Source organism: Myotis lucifugus, unplaced genomic scaffold (assembly GCF_000147115.1).
Source record: "Myotis lucifugus unplaced genomic scaffold, Myoluc2.0 scaffold_20, whole genome shotgun sequence".
Classification (NCBI taxonomy): domain Eukaryota; kingdom Metazoa; phylum Chordata; class Mammalia; order Chiroptera; family Vespertilionidae; genus Myotis; species Myotis lucifugus.
This window is the reverse complement of record NW_005871068.1, coordinates 5,793,744-5,810,868: the sequence shown is the minus strand read 5'-3', so window position 1 is coordinate 5,810,868 and position 17,125 is coordinate 5,793,744. Positions and strand designations below refer to the sequence as shown.

The 17,125-nt window shown below is 39.3% G+C and overlaps 1 pseudogene; it reads left to right on the top strand.

The window, feature by feature from the left end:
• Positions 1-14,015: 14,015 nt before the first annotated feature.
• LOC102441900 lies at positions 14,016-15,089 on the top strand (annotated as a pseudogene).
• The last annotated feature ends 2,036 nt before the right edge of the window (positions 15,090-17,125 follow it).

Genomic DNA, 17,125 nt, shown 5'->3' with positions numbered 1-17,125 from the left:
CACAACATTAGTAACAAAGAAACAGAATTTCAGGAGGATGAGGACCAGAAATCAGGATTTAAAAAAGATTCCCAGGTGATTCTAATGTGCAGCCAAGGTTGAGAACCACTGGTCTAGATGTTTCCCAAACTAAACTCAATGTTCTTGGTGCTCTTTTTTCTATACTCCACAGCTATGGCACAGCTCTACCCATTTCTACACCCTGAGTTTTGAACCTCAGCCCTGGAATTCACTGCTTACTTCCAATCCAATATGAGTTTGCGTTTTTTAAAACATATTTTTATTGGTTTCAGAGAGGAAGGAAGAGGGAGAGATAGAAACATCAATTACGGGAAACCACCACTTTCCCAATACTGTCATAAGAGTGCACCAAGGAACTCGGAAGGCTGATGGACCTTGGCTGTTAGCAGGGCTGTGTTGAGATAGTGGTGGCCCAAGGCAATTCCCTAACCTGATAATCCTTTTACTATTTACCAAGCTTTACCTTTGATTGGTATGCCTGTATGCATTGCTAAAGGGCAAATGTGTATTCAAGTGAATAAAAGCAGACGGGACCCAGTTTTGGTGTGCTCTTCATGAAAGAGACACCCCTGGTTCCCAATGCCTTCTAAATTCATATTTCTTATATAGCACTTTCATTTGTGCATTGGCCCCTCCTTCAGATCCTGAACCCTAGCCATGCAGGTTGCAGCAATCAATGATGAGAGAGAATCATTGATTGGCTGCCTCCTGCATGCCCTACACTGGGGATCGAGCCTGCAACCCTGGCATGTATCCTGACAGGGAATCAAACCGTGACCTCCTGATTCATAAGTCGATGTTTAACCACTGAGCCATGCTGGCTTGGCATGAATTTTTTTTTCTCTTAAAGCCAAGTTGGTGCAAAATTTCATTCTGGTAAATGGAATCTTTACAAGGGTAGGAATTTTGATAAATTTTGTTTACATACCTCTAGTGCCTAGACTAGAACGAATCTTAGCATTTAGTGTGCATTGAGTATTATGTGATTGACTGTATGTGGGACAATATACAAGAATTCCAAGGGCCTTCCAAGGGGCTGGGACCTGCCTTCCAGGTGTTGCTGATTTGTGTTTATCAGAGGATGGAGCTTGCTCAGTTTCCTGTTGTGCTTCTTGGGCTTCCATCACAGAGCTTCTCAAGTTCACTCTCCAGCATCCCTGAAACGTAGAATCTAGAGCGCGTCCACAGTTTAACGGCGCCTCCCCATGGCAAGGAATCTAACTGCAGCTGACTGACCCCAGCAGTCTCAGGATCTAGACCACCCAATTCTCTTCAATCTCACCATGGCAGGACAACTGCTTGTGGAAATATCAACCAATGACTTTGGGTCAACCAATGACTTTTTTCTTCCAGATACACTTATATAAGAGCACATTATGCTTTAGGTTCCCAGTGGAGGTAATATAGGTTGTCTTCAGGCTTTCATGATAGGCACACAAAATAGCACAACTCTGGTAAGGATTCTAGAAAAATAAATAGTTTAGAAAAGTTTTCTTCTCTCCTCATTACACATCCTCACAAAAGAAAGGGCTTGGTCCAGCCAATAGAAAGCACATCCGAAGGTCTCTTTTTATACCCACTGCAATCCTAAATTCATCCCTAATCAACCTCAATCCTTACCTTCACGGTGATGGCCACAGCTGAGCCTCTTTGACCTGGGCAATACCAGAGTCTCAGACCTCTGTCCTGTGCCTATGTTCTTCAATTGATGGTCCCAGGAAGTAGTAGTTACCCTGTTTGCAGTGAGAATTTCTATGCATCACAGAGATCAACCGAAGGACTTGTATACATGCATATAAGCATAACCAATGGACATAAGACCCTGGGGGGTAGGGGAGGCCAGGGGATTGTCAAGGGTGGGGGAAAAAAGGTCATATATGTAATACCCTTTGTAAGACTTTAAGCAATAAAGAAAAAAAACTTGCTAGTATTACCACAAATGGCTATGGAATCTGGTGACTCAGGCCAATACAGCTTGAGCAAATTTGGCCGACTTGGAAATGTTCCACATAAGAGATGCATGTCACCTTCTTTTTGGCGTCTTATGTTTGTCATAGGTCACATGCCAGAAAGTAATGGCCACCAGAGAGACATACTGTTAGAAGCCTATATTTCTGGATGAGAGCTTCTATTGGGATATCCTTCACTAGCAAACTATACCTACGAATGACCTAATGAATAAGTGTTCCAGGACCATTTTGAGAGAAGTCTTGGAATGGCATAATTTCTAAAGGTTTACTATACCCCTGCATTTCCTGGCTAGAAAAGAACTCCTTAAATATACTCTCAGATGATGCTAGGAGATGAATTACCATTACATATGATCATTTAATCTGACAGTTATAGCCTGAATGTTGTGTTTTCCCAAATTCATATACTAAAGCTCTAACCCCAAGTGTGACTGTATTTGGAGATGGGTCTCTAAGGAAGTAATTAAACTTAAATGAGGTCCTAATGGTAAGGCCCTGATCTGATAGGATTAGTGTTTTTATAAGAAGAGTCATCAGAAACCTCATGCATTCTCTCTCTCTCTCTCTCTCTCTCTCTCTCTCTCTCTCTCTCTCTCTCCCCCCCTCTCTTCATGCAGATACCAAGGAAAAGTCATATGTGGAAAGAGTGAGAAGGTGGGCATCTGCAAGCCAGGAAGAGAGCTTTCACCAGAAACCAATCATGTTGGCTTCTAGCCTCCAGAACGGTGAGTAAATTCAATTCTGTTATTTAAGCTTCCCAGTATTTTGTTATGGCAGCCCAAGCATACTAATACACTCACCAACGCCCCCCCCCCCACCTCAGATTGCAAATAATAGAACCTGGGACACTTGTTGCCATCATCCATGGAAATATATACTGTTATTTATTGTCTTCTGTTCATAATTTAGGAAAGAATGAACAACACTCAAATACAGGTCTAGAAATGTATCTTTTCACCAAAAAAATGTATATTTAAATGATTAAGTTCTGATCTTTGCAATTATTTTCTTTTATGTGAAATCCAGACTAACAAGTTCATAATCAAAAAGAAAATAATTACCAAATGGAAATTCTAGGTTCAACTGCAAAGTGAGATTTTTATTTGGAGGTGATAAAATTTTAAATGAGGGGCAAGTGTATAAAATGAGGGATTTACAATATGCTAATCAAGAAATTGGGGATATCAGACATTTCAAATTTAGGATTATGCTAATTAATATTTTAATGTAAATATTAAAGGTAATATGAGAGATAAATAAGTCTAGTAATCAGAGTTGAGATTCAGATTATTCTGAAAAATCATATTCTATGTGAAAAAAGGCTTTAGATAAAATATATTTTATTAGAACTGTCAAATGAGATGGGTTTTTTAATGCTAGCCCAATGACTTTTTAAAAAAATCTTAGATTTTAGTGACTTTTATCTAATGGGCGCCCAATTCATGTTTATTGAATGAATGAATATGTCAGCAAGTATTAAAGATACAATGTAACTTTTAAATCTTTTGAGAATTCCTATAGCAATCTTCCTTCCACGGTTTGGAATGCTGACTAGTAAGTAGTTTGTTTCTTTGTTAAAATAAAGTAATTTTTGATGTTAAAGGAAAGCAATATTGAAAGTCTACAAACAGGTGAGCTACTTTGATTTTTTCCAAAGAATTTTACTTAAGGAACACATATGTTGGTCATTTCTGCAAAGAGTACCTCCCTTTCTGAAGCACTGTTAACCGAAGGTCAAGCACATTTTTCTATGACTTTAAGAGTTCTTGACTGAATTTCAAGTCCAGTTCTGTTAGCAACTATTCTTTGACTATAGAAATCAACTTCTCTATGTCTAGGCTGTCCTATAAACAACACGAAATGGTTATATTAAATGGTAACTTCCAACTCTTAAAAATTTAGAAATATCTTCCATAAAGTGTTGATCCAAAATAATTCAATATCAAGTAAATGTTTTGGTTGTATTATTGCAAGTTTAACTAAAATAATAATAATAATAATAATAATAATAATAATAATAATAAAATAAATAAATAAATAAATAAAAAGCTGAGAATGACTTAGTTTAGTATTGGTTTATTTTCTACATTTATAAATGAAAACTTGTTTTAATTTTTCCATGTTAGTCTATCAGTCTCTATATAATTGTTCTCAAAAAGTTAGCTTAAGTTCTTATATGTATACTAGAGGCCCGATGCACAAAATTCATGCAAGAGTAGGCCTTCCTTCCCCTGGCTGCCGGCACCAGCTTCCCTCTGGCACCCAGGACCTGGGCTTCCCTCTAGCTGCTGGCAGGCACCCGGGACCCGGGCTTCCCTTGCAGCCCCAGCTTCGCCTGGAAGGTCGTCCAGAAGGACGTCTGGTCTAATTAGCATATTGTGCTTTTATTATTATAGCTATCCATTCCATTGCTTTCCTTCTTCATAGTGAAACTCCTTACTGAAATATGTACCTATATTGTAAATCATTTCTTTGCTCAGTACAGAATTAGACAGTAGCTACGATTCATCAAAGATTTGTCTATATCAGAATTTGATGATACTTAAGAAATAATGATAATACCAATATATAGCATACTTATGCTAGAGTTTCACTGTGTTTTTACAAAATAGTTACTTAATTTCCATATTGGTATAGTGAGTGTGTAAAACCACTGGAGAAACAACAATGAAATCTGGCATTGCATTTTACATCAATTTTGAATACAAATTTAACTTTAAGATGTAGCTTTAGGTGAACTGAAAAACTTAGCGACATAAAAATGTGTTTGAAAACTTAAATATAGAATATAACTGGTAGATAGAATAACATTATTTCCAGAGATACCAACATCCTGATCCCTGGAACTTGTGAATATGTTATGTTACATGACAAAGTGGAATTAAAATTGCAGATGCAATAAAGTTTTCTAATCAGATGACCTTAATATAAAGCCATTATTCTGGGTTATCGAGGTGGGCCCAATGTCATCAGAAGTGTCCTTAAAATTAGAATAGGCTGGTAGAAGAGCATATCAGAGATGTGACTATGGAAGAAGTCAGAGTGATGCACTGAGAGAAGGGTTTGAACCCCATTGCTAGCTCAAACACCTCCTCACTTTTCTTTGTAATTTCATCTCATATATAAAATGGTTTGGGGTTTTTTGAACTTATATAAAAGGACATACAGCTAATCAATCACACTGTATGATTTTATGTCTCATTTCTCTTGTTGAGTATTATATTTACAAGATACTTAATGGTTGTGGTGTGAAGCAGAAATCTGTTCATTTTTATTGCTTTGTAGTATCCATTGAATATATAAACCACAATTTGTTTATGCATTCTACTTTTAATTTGTTAGTATTTTCTCTGTAAGGCTGTTATAATGTCTCTATGAATGTGTGTGTGTGTGTGTGTGTGTGTGTGTTGATATGTGGACTTCTTGCTGAGAATTAATAAAGTGTCGTTAATAAAGTTTTGGATATTTGTCAGTATGTCCTACAAGTTGTCGCTGCTCCATTATTTTACTTCTCTCATTCTGGGATAGCAACTAAATGTAAGTTAGATCTTCTAACTGTAACTCTATTTCTCTTCTCTTCTATATTTTAAATATAGTTGGTCTGTTTAGTGGGCTGAATTCTGAATGATTTTTCTAATACCTAGCTCAATCTTCTATTGACATCTATCTAAGGTTAAAACCACCCACTAATTTTTATTTTATTTATTATATTAAAATTTTGAAATATTTACTTACTTTCCAAACGTATCCCATCACATACATTTATTTTGTTTACTTACTTACTTACTAGAGGCCCTGGCACACGAAATTCATGTGCAAGTATGGTCCCTAGGCTTGGCCTGTGATCAGCACCATCTTCCCTGGCTGCCTGCAGCCAGCCCCGCCACCACCCACCCCAGTTCCTTGTTTGCCATAGGGCGGTCGGAGCCTGCCAGCTGGGGAAAGGAACGACGAGGTAGTCAGTGTGCCTCATAGTGACTGGTCAAGCAGTCATTCTGGTCGTTCTGCCGTTAGGGTCAATTTGCATATTACCCTTTTATTATATAGGATAGAGGCCCAGTGCGTGGGTGGGGGCCGGCCTGCTGTGATGTGAGCCCTGGATCGGGGTGGGGGTCCCTGCTGGTGGGCAGTGCTGGCTGGGGCAAGGGGCTACGGGCAGTTTGCTGGCAACCATGCCCCCAATCGGAGTGGGGGTCCCCGCTGGGAGGCAGGGCTGGCCAGAGCAAGGGACCCCTGTCATTCTGGTCTCTGGTTGTTCTAGTTCTTCTGCTGTTTCAGTCACTGGGCTTTTATTATATAGGATTTATTTATTTATTTATTAAATAAATAAATTTAATTTATTTTATTATTAAATATATTTTTATTGCAGATAGTATTACAGTTGTCTCCTATTTCCCCATCACTTTCCCCCCTTTTCCCAGCTCCTACTCACTCCCCCCAGATCTTCACTACCCTATTGCCCATATCCATGGGCTATGCATATAAGTATGTAAGTTCTTTGGTTTATCTCTTCTTATCCCTCCAACCCCACATCGAGGTATGTCAGTCTGTTCCATGTCTCTATGCTTCAGGTCTTATTTTGTTGGTCCATTCATTTTGTTCATTAGATTCCACAAATAAGTGAGAACATGTGATATTTGTCTTTCTCAGATTGGCTTATTTCACTGAGCAAAATATTTCCCAGCTCCATCCAAAGGGTAAGAGATCCCTCTTTTTTATAGCTGCATAGTGTTCCATATTGTAAATGTCCCACAGCTTAATTTATCCATTCATCTACTGATGGGCACTTGGGCTGTTTCCAGATCTTAGCTATTGTAAACTGTGCTGCTATGAACATAGGGGTGCATACATTCTTTCTGATTGGTGATTCAGGCTTCTTAGGATATATTCCTAGAAGTGGGATCACTGGGTCAAATGGCAACTCTACTTTTAATTTTTTTTTTCAGGAAACTCCACACTGTTTTCCATAGTGATTGTACCAGTCTGCATTCCCACCAGCAGTGCACGAGTGTTCCCTTTTCTCCACATCCTCACCAGCAGTTGTTGCTTGTTGACTTATTAAGGGTAGCCATTTTGGAAGGTGTGAGGTGGTACCTCATTGTCATTTTAATTTCCATCCTCTGATAATTAGTGATCTTGAGCATTTTTTCATATGTCTCTTGGCTTTTTTTTTATGTCCTCTTTAGAGACATGGAAATAGACTGATAGATCTCAGAAGAAAGGGTGGAAGGGAGTCAGGAAGAGATTAACCATGGAACTTATATGCATATATGCATAGCCCATGGACACAGACAATGGTGAGGTGAAGGCCCAGGTGGGGCAGGAGCAGTGTGGAGGGAGCAATGGGGGGAAAATGGAGGATTTCTGTAATACTTTCAACAGTAAAAATAAATTTTAAAAAATGATACTTTAATTTGTGCTCAAGATCTTTCATGTTAAGACTAAATACATAGGCCTGTCACTTTATTTGATAGGAAATAATCCTGTTTATATGGTTTTATAAAAAAAGGTGTGTTTTATCTTTACCCTCATTTTTAAAACCTAGAAATTTTAAGAATGTTAGACAATATCACATGAAATTATTGAAAACGAACTCAGAAGATGTTCAGTGACCTATATATTAAGCAATCAGATATAAACAGGATTTTAATTTCTTCTAAATGTTCAATCATATAATTTTTAAATGCCATTTTAAAATCTAAGTTATTTGATAGCAATTGAGTTTTAATTGCTCAAAAGTATGTTCCAACATAGTTATTAAAGGAATCGCTGATTGCCTGAGGTAGATAGATAAAATTTAAACCTCTACAAATTACCTTTCATTGATCCAGTTGACACAGTATGTTTTAATTTTCATTCCCCTTGTTTATTAGCCAAAGGCAGTTTGCATAACTTTATAATCATGACTCATGATGTGCACCAATTGGTTTTATTAAAAAAAAACCAAATAGTGTTTATTAATATTGCTTAAGAATCATTGCCATTTTACATTTGTATAGGTCAGTGGTCAGCAAACTGCGGCTCTCGAGCCACATGTGGCTCTTTGGCCCCTTGAGTGTGGCTCTTCCACAAAATACCACGTGCGGACACACATGTACAGTGCGATTGAAACTTCGTGGCCCATGCACAGAAGTTGGTATTCTGTGGAAGAGCCACACTCAAGGGGCCAAAGAGCCGCATGTGGCTCGCGAGCCGCAGTTTGCCGACCACTGGATAGGTGAATGTACTGGTATATTTAAGGCAAAAATAATATAAAAAATACTATCAGTTAATCTTTATGAAGAAGTTGCTTAAAAACTGGACTTTTTATTTAGTACAGGGTATAATAATTTTTAAAGAAATATTCTATCGATAGACATAATTGAATTTTTTAGTGTTCAATTTAGATTCATTCAAGAAGGTGCCTCTTTGTTATTCATTTGTCATATGCCCATCATAAGTGCATTCTGAAAAGTAGTTAAAGCAACTTTTTCATTGATGATAATTGAGAAGGTGATGAAGCATGCTTTCTGGAGGTTGCATGCATATAACTTTCTAACTTTTTTCTTGAATCCAGCATAAAGCACTAAATATTGATCTATCACTGAACCTAAGATACCTCATAATGATGGCCTCTAAACCCACTTAAGGTATTAAGGAACTTCTTAAGCAAATGTAAGTCTCTCCCTGCACCTTGGGTAAGAATTCTTAGCACAGGCCTGGATGGCATATGGAATGATGAATACGGCATGGCTTTGGGGTTGGGAAGAGTAGATTCATATTTTAGTTCTGTTCTTAACAGCTGGATAAAACAGCCTTGCTTTCCTAATCTGTAGTATGGAATCCCAATTGTTTCTGCTTCACAGGGATGTTGAGAAGGCTGAGCTAAAATGTAATGGCAAAAACTTTCATCTGATTAGAAAAAAAGGCACATGGCTCTAGCTGGTTTGGCTCAGTGGAAAGAGCATGCCTGCAGACTAAAGGGTCCTGGGTTTGATTCTGGTCAAGGGCACATGGCTGGGTTGTAGCCTCGATCCCCAGTGTGGGGCGTGCAGGAGGCAGCCAATCAATGATTCTCTCTCATCTTTAATGTTTCTATCTCTCTCTCCCTTCCTCTCTGAAATCATTAAAAATATATTGGGGGAAAAAAGACAAAAAAGAAAAACAGGCACATGAACTAGTAACTACTAATATTTATAATAAAATAAGAACAAAATAGAGCTAAAATCAGTGTGCTGTAGGAAGGAAGTTATGGGAAAGATCAATTTTTACATAGAGCTAATTATAAAATTTTCAAATTTTATTGTGATAACACAATATGAGCTGTATGTTCTTAACAGATTTTTAAGTGTTCAATACAGTGCTTTTTAAAAATTATTATGCTACATACATATTTTTATATATTTCCTTTATCTTTTTAAAAAATATATTTTTATTGATTTTAGAGAAAGAGGAAGGGAAAGGGAGAGAGAGATAGAAACAATGGTGAGAGAGAGAAACATTGATTGGTTGCCTTCTGTATGGCCTCCACTGAAGATTGAGCTCACAATCCAGGCATATGCCCTGATTGGGAATTGAACTTGTGACCTCTTGGTGCATGAGTTGATGCTCAACCACTAAGCTATACTGGATAGGCTCAGTACAGTGTTTTTGATTCTAGTCACTATGTTGTAGAGATCTCTAGAGCTTCACCTTACTTAACTGAAAATTTATGCCTATTGATTAGTAACTCCCCAATTTCCCTCTGCCAGCCCCCAAAAACCACCTTTCCACTATTGCAGTGGTTCTCAACCTTCTGGCCCTTTAAATACAGTTCCTCATGTTGTGACCCAACCATAAAATTATTTTCGTTGCTACTTCATAACTGTAATGTTGCTACTGTTATGAATCGTAATGTAAATATCTTATATGCAGGATGGTCTTAGGTGACCCCTGTGAAAGGGTCATTTGACCGCCAAAGGGGTCGAGATCCACAGGTTGAGAACCGCTGCACTATTGGATTCTATGAATTTGACTATTATTGATACCTCATATAAGTGGAATCATGCAGTAATTGTTCTATAACTAACTTGTTTCACTTAGCATAATATCCTCAAGGTTCATTCATGTTGTAACATATGTCAGAATTTTGTCCTTTTTAAGGCTGAATAATATTCCATGGTATGTATGTAGCACACTTAAAAAAATCTATCTGTTTCCACAACTTGGCTATTATGTATATAGTACTGCAATGATCATGGGGATGCTGATATTTCATTGAGTTCCTGACTTCAAATATTTTGAATAAATACCCTGAAATGGGATTGCTGAGGTTTTGTAATTAATTTTTAAGGCATTAGAAAGTGGATGAGGTTAGACATGATACTTTACTGGTAGAACTTGGTTATTTCTGATCATCACAAATTTATTATAACTGTGCCCTGATTTGATTTTTATCTAAGAAAGTTGGTTTAAGTGTGGCAGTCAGGAATGTTCAGGTTTGATGTTATTTTGATGGACTTTTTACTTGTTCTAACACCTTTCCTCTGTCTATTGAAGATAATATACAAATATTGCCTATACAGAACTATTCTGCCTGCGTAAAGCCTTAAGGGTATTATAAGCCTTGAGTTTGCCAAGGACTTTTAACCAGTTTCATTTTCTTTGTAAAAATATTAATTAGAAATCAGGTATAGTAAAATTAAATACATTTTTATGAACCTCCATTTCTCCAGTCATAGATGTCATAATGATCCTCTAGTAAGAATAAACATTTTAAGAGCTTCATGTTGCTTCTTTCCACCAACATTTAAAAATGTCTACTGTGCCAGGAAAGCACATATAATTTTAACTTTGTCAATAAAGTAGAATTAAAAAATAGTCAAGGTTAGGTACCAATGTTTAAAATAAAAGGGGATAAGGTGGCATAAAAGGTAAAAATTTGAAGAAGAGATGGCAATTAAGAAAGGAATTATGGTAAGAATCAATATAAATTAGTTATAATAGATTAGGTTGACACTCAAAACATTTTTATTTTAATCCTGCTTGTGTATTAGCCAAAGGCAGTTTACATGCAATTACAGTGATGACTCATGAGGTACAATTGCTTTTCAAAAAATGACATTAATATTGTTTCAAAATTATTTCCTTTCATAATGCATACATTAGAATTAAGGTAAAACAGTATTTTAACTAATTTTTATAAACAAATCACTTCAAAAACTGGAAATTAATATTTTACCATAGTGCTTAATACATAACACTATTAGTTATGAATAATGTAGAAGGCAGGGTCTGTCAGCAAGGTACTAAAAGCTATAACATTATTCATTTAAAAAAATATTTTTATTGATTTCAGAGAGGTAGAGAGAGGGAGAGAGAGATAAAAACATCAATGATGAGAGAGAATCATTGACCGGCTGCCAGCAACCTGGGCATGTGTCCTGACCAAGAATTGAACCATACCTCCTTGTTCATAGGTCGATGCTCAACCACTGAGCCATGCCAGCCAGGCTATGACATAGTTTAAATAGCACATCTTATAAATAGTAACTAAATTTGCCAATTGGCTGTTTTAAGGTAAATCTCATTTTCGGTTTCTCTTTTAGTATTTGGGTAATGTGTTTAATACTGTGTTGTAAGGAGTAGAGGAGGCAATGTGTGAAAAAGTGTGGTGCTATAGACAAAGCATAGATCAGGTAAACATGACTATTGAGGACCTAAGAGGAATATAGTGTAGGTTTTGCAGAGACAAGCAACTTGGCCTCCATAATCTCCCACTTGGACTGCTTCAATTGCCTTTTGACCGCTTTTGTCATGAAGCATTTATTCTCGTCCAGGCAGTGTGGCTCAGTGGTTGAGCATAGACCTATGAACCAGGAGGTCATGGTTCGATCCCTGGTTGCAGGCTCGATCCCCAGTTGGGGGCGTGCAGGAGGCAGCCAATCAATGATTCTCTCTCATCATTGATGTTTCTATCTCTCTCCCTCTCCCTTCCTCTCTGAAATCAATAAAAATATATATATATTTTTTAAAAGAAGCATTTGTTCTTTACACAATGTAAACTAGATTCCTTCTCTTCCACTTAAGTTTCCATTGTGCTTAGACCTAATCCAAACTCCCTGCTCTAGTTTCCAAACTCCAAAATTATCTGCACCTACTTATCCCTTTGACCGCATCCACACTTTACCCTCTTGTTTACTGGGGTTTAGCAAACCTGGCCTTTTGTTTTCTTCGCTTCTCCAAGATGTCAAGCTTATTATAACCTTTAGGCTTTTGCATTAATGTGTACCTCTGTTTGGAATGCTTTTCCCTGGTTGTACATGGCCAGTTTCCTCTTGTTATTTAGAGTTGTCATGTTATTAGAGGGGCTTTCCATGACCATCTCTTCTTAAATAGATACCCAGTAACTATTAAATCTCCTCACTTAATTATATCAACAGCAAATATGGCTAACTATTATTCCTTGATGTTTTGTTTATTGAGAGAGTATTTAATTTTTCTGTGTCCTTTAAAATGTAAGTTCTATGGGAGGACAAACTTTTTCTATGTTGTCCACCAATGTGACCCCAGAACCTGGAATGATATTTGCCACATAAGAAATACTAAATAAATATTTATTAATGAATGAATTAACATTGGCTGGATGAGAATATTGTGTTAATGATTCATCTCCTGGATCAGCTAATCTTAAAGAGTAAGCCTATTAAGCCCAAAAGTTGCTGTATTAATCCAAGTATAAGATGATGAGAATCTGGCATATTGATCCTTAGTCCTTTAAGAAACTAATAACTAATGGTCTTTCTTCATAAATTCACATAGGTGTATAAAAATTATGCACACTGTAGATTCACAGATTCTCTATCACTTCCCCATAACTCCATGGATCCTTGAATAAACAACTATAGTCCACACACACTACTTCATTAAGAGGACATGGAAAGGAAAAGAAATATCTGAGGGACATTTTAAGAAAAAAACCCCCACAGTATTTTGGTTACTAACTTAAGGGACAATTAGAAGAATGATGACATTAAAATATCGAATTGAGCAGTATAGGTGATGTTAGGTTGACAGTTTTGGATTTGTGAACCATTGGCAATTAGAATTAGAGACCCATAATTCAGGTAAAAATTTGAACTATGAAGCCAGGTTTAGGTAGTCAGTGGAAAAAATAATTAATGGAATTATGACAATTTTGCTTGTCAAGGGAGTTTGTATATACATTTAGGGGATGGCAAAAGAAAGAAGCCCAATTAAAAGAAAAATACAAAGAATTCTGAAAAGGAGGATGAAATTATGGCAATATATTATCACAAAAATGAAACACTCGGGAACTTAAGCATTGTGAGCGTTTAAGTGTCATGTCAGAATATGGGCACATATGAAGTAAACTGAGCTGGCTTCATGGATCAGTAGATCTGAAAAGCAGTGTCCCAGAAGGGCTAGAAAGTAAAAATATTTGTCATGTTTGAGAGGCAAGATGTACCAAGGGTTTTGTGCATAATTGCGGGAAGGAGAAAACAGAAGGTCTGTGCTGAGCGTCCCGTTCAAAGCTGAGAAGGGTGAGGTCACTTTAAAAAACACACACACACACATTTTCCCAGAGTGCTCTGCGCCGCGAAGAGGCAGCTTCCGGGACTGGCGGCATTTTTGACCTTGGCTGGAGCGGGAGTAACAAGATGGCGGCATCGGCGGACTGAGGGGTCCGTCCAGGCGGGAGCCGGCAGCAGTGGCGGTGGTGGTATCACCGCCCTAACTCACCGCACCCCTTTTCCAGCCCGCGACCTCGTCGCTGCGAAAAAGGTGAGGCACTGGCGGCCGCCCTGACACAAGCAGCCCGGCCTGGGAACCGCGAGAACCCCGCCTAAACTGTAGATACCTGGCTGGGCGGCGGTGATAGGGTTCCGCTCGTCGAATTCGGATTCGGGGACCCTGTGACGTCAGCCACCGCCGTGTTCCGTTCCCTTCCGCCGCCCTCGGGGGGCCAGCCCGGAGGCCCGCGTCCTCCTCTCCGAGGCATCTAGGCGTTGGGGCTGGGCCCAGCCTCCGTCTTTGTGTCCCAAGATGGCTGGCAGCAGCGCCGCCTCCCAGGCCGATTTCGTTGTTGGTGAAAAGTACAAATTGGTGAGAAAGATCGGGGCTGGCTCCTTTGGTGACATTTATCTGGCCATCAACGTCACCAATGGTGAGGAGGTGGCGGTAAAGCTAGAGTCAAAGAAGGCCAGGCACCCGCAGTTGCTGTACGAGAGCAAACTGTATAAGATACTTCAGGGCGGGGTGGGCATCCCCCACATGCGGTGGTACGGGCAGGAGAAAGAATACAATGTGCTGGTCATGGACCTTCTGGGGCCCAGTCTGGAAGACCTGTTTAATTTCTGCTCCAGAAGGTTCACCATGAAAACTGTGCTTATGTTAGCTGACCAGATGATCAGCAGAATTGAATATATACATACAAAGAACTTCATACACCGAGACATTAAACCCCATAACTTCCTCATGGGCATCGGGCGTCACTGTAGTAAATGTTCAGAAACTCCAACAGGGAAGAGGAAAAGGAGCATGGCTGCAAGTACTTCTCAGGACACATCTTTATCAGCATTAAACCAATTATTCATGATTGATTTTGGTTTGGCCAAAAAGTACAGAGACAACAAGACAAAGCAGCACATACCATACAGAGAAGATAAAAACCTCACTGGCACCGCCCGATATGCTAGCATCAATGCGCATCTGGGTATTGAACAGAGTCGCCGAGATGACATGGAATCCTTAGGCTATGTGCTGATGTATTTTAATAGAAGCAGCCTGCCATGGCAAGGTCTAACAGCTGCCACAAAGAAACAAAAATATGAGAAAATTAGTGAAAAGAAGATGTCCATTCCTGTGGAAGTTTTGTGTAGGGGGTTTCCTGCAGAATTTACCATGTACTTAAACTACTGTCGTGGGCTGCGTTTTGAAGAAGCCCCGGATTACGTATACCTGAGGCAGCTATTCCGCATTCTTTTCAGAATTCTAAATTACCAATATGACTACACGTTTGATTGGACGAATTTACAGCAGAAAGCAGCACAGCCGGAGGCATCTACAAGTGCCCAGGTTCAGCAGGCCCAACCCCCAACAGTCTCTAAGCATGAATAAAGAAACAGAAGGAGTCGTGCAGATGATCGGAGCAGCATTTGTTTCTCCCCAAGTCTAGACATTTTAGTTCATATGTACACTAGCCAGTTGTTGTGGACAACCATTTACTTGATGTAAAGAACTTAATTTCAGTATAAACTGGCTCTGGCCAGCATTGGTGATGCTGTGTCCCGAGTTGTAGCTGCTGTAATTGTGAACATTAACTGAGATAGTGAAACACGGTGTCCAGTTTTCTATTGCATTTCTTCAAGTGGAAAAGTTAACAATGTTTGACACCATAAATTGGTGGAGAAATTGTGCATATGCCAAATTTTTGTTAAAATTGTTTGAACTATAGTGCTTTGAGATCGCATTTCGGAAGAACAACATGAACAGTCTTCAGCCGCAGTTGTAATGGTTGTAAATGCTCACAGTTGTGCATTCTTAGCGTTTATCCACCTCTGGGGTTTGCAAGTTACTCACTTAAAACATTCTTAAAATGGTTGGCTTCTTGTTTGCAAGCCAGCTGATATGGTAGCAACCAAAGACTCCAGTGTTTGAATATATAAAAGACTGCTTACCTGTGCTAGAAATAACAGCTTCTAAAGTGGAGACTTAAGGAAAACTTAGTGACTACTAGATTATCTGTGGGACTCTGCATTGACTCTAATGTTCTTGGTATTTAAAAACGTATTTGTCACAGAAATTTAGTTAACATCTTAAAACTGAATATGTATGTATGTTGCTTAGATAAACGTACTCACTGTAAACATCTATATGAGCTGTGATTTTGTTTTTATTTTGAAATGGGAGCTTTTTTGTTTACAAATTCATTAAAAACTAAAAACTGTTTCTGTAAGGAAAAATAAAATTAAAATAAAATACAACACATGTCAGGCATAGAGAAGGAAAAACTACTGACCCAGAAGATACAAATATTGATAGGAGCCTGATTCTAGTCAAATTTCTACTGTTAGCCTCCTTTCTCCTTTTGGTTGGCCTTAGAGCAGGGGTGGGGACTGTTAGTTTGGCCCTCGGGCCATATGGGGCCATGAAGTCATTGGTCTAGCCCTGCCAAGTCATCAGGGAAGAGTTACTAACATGTTAGACCAAATATAGCAGGTTAAATTTTTTTGTGTGTTAATCCTCACCCGAGGATATGTTTCCATTGATTTTTTAGACCGAGTGGAAAGGAGGGGGAGAAACACAGAGAAATATCGATATGAGACACGTTGATTGGTTGCCTCCCTGCACATGCCCCGACCAGGGCCAAGGATCAAACCTACAACCTAGGTACATGCCCTTGTCTGGAATCGAACCCTGGACCCTTCAGTCCGCAGGTCAACGCTCTGTCCACTGAGCCAAACCGGCTAGAGCATAGCAGGCTAATTTTTAGGTTGATACTCTCTATGGCTCGCCAATGTAAATATACAAATGGCCCTTGGCAGAAAACAGGTTCCCCACCCCTGCCTTAGAGTACCACAAATACTGAATAAGAATCAGAAGTCTGGAAGCCCCCATGATAGTGAATATAGAAAGAGGTAGCTTCAAACTGGGAAAAACAAGGATAGCCTACTAGAAGAAAATGTGGCATAAGAAAAGTATGCCTGTTCCTACAATAGCTCTTTATAGTGCTACTAGAGATGCACGGATCCATGGGGTCCCTCGGCGTAACCTGTGGGCAACTGGCTGAAACCAGCAGTCCAACATCCCCCGAAGGATGTAGTAGTACATGAAGCGACAGGTGGCCAGGGAAGAGCCGGAGCCCTGGCCAGTCGCCTTGCCACGCCTGCTCATCCTGGCCCTGCTGCACCTGCTGCTGCCACCACTCGGTAGGCTCGCTGCCACTGCCCTGTGGTCTCCATGCGCCCATCATCGGTAATACCTGCACGCCCATGACCGAGAAGGGGCCGTGGGCTCATGCCCAATCAGTCCTGATGGTGGTCCTGATCCTTATCCTGGTCTGGATGGGGGAGGGGGGCACAAGGGAAGTGTCCACGGGAGAGGCTCACACTGCCACAGCAGTGCTTGCCAGCTGTGAGCCTGATGTCTGGTGC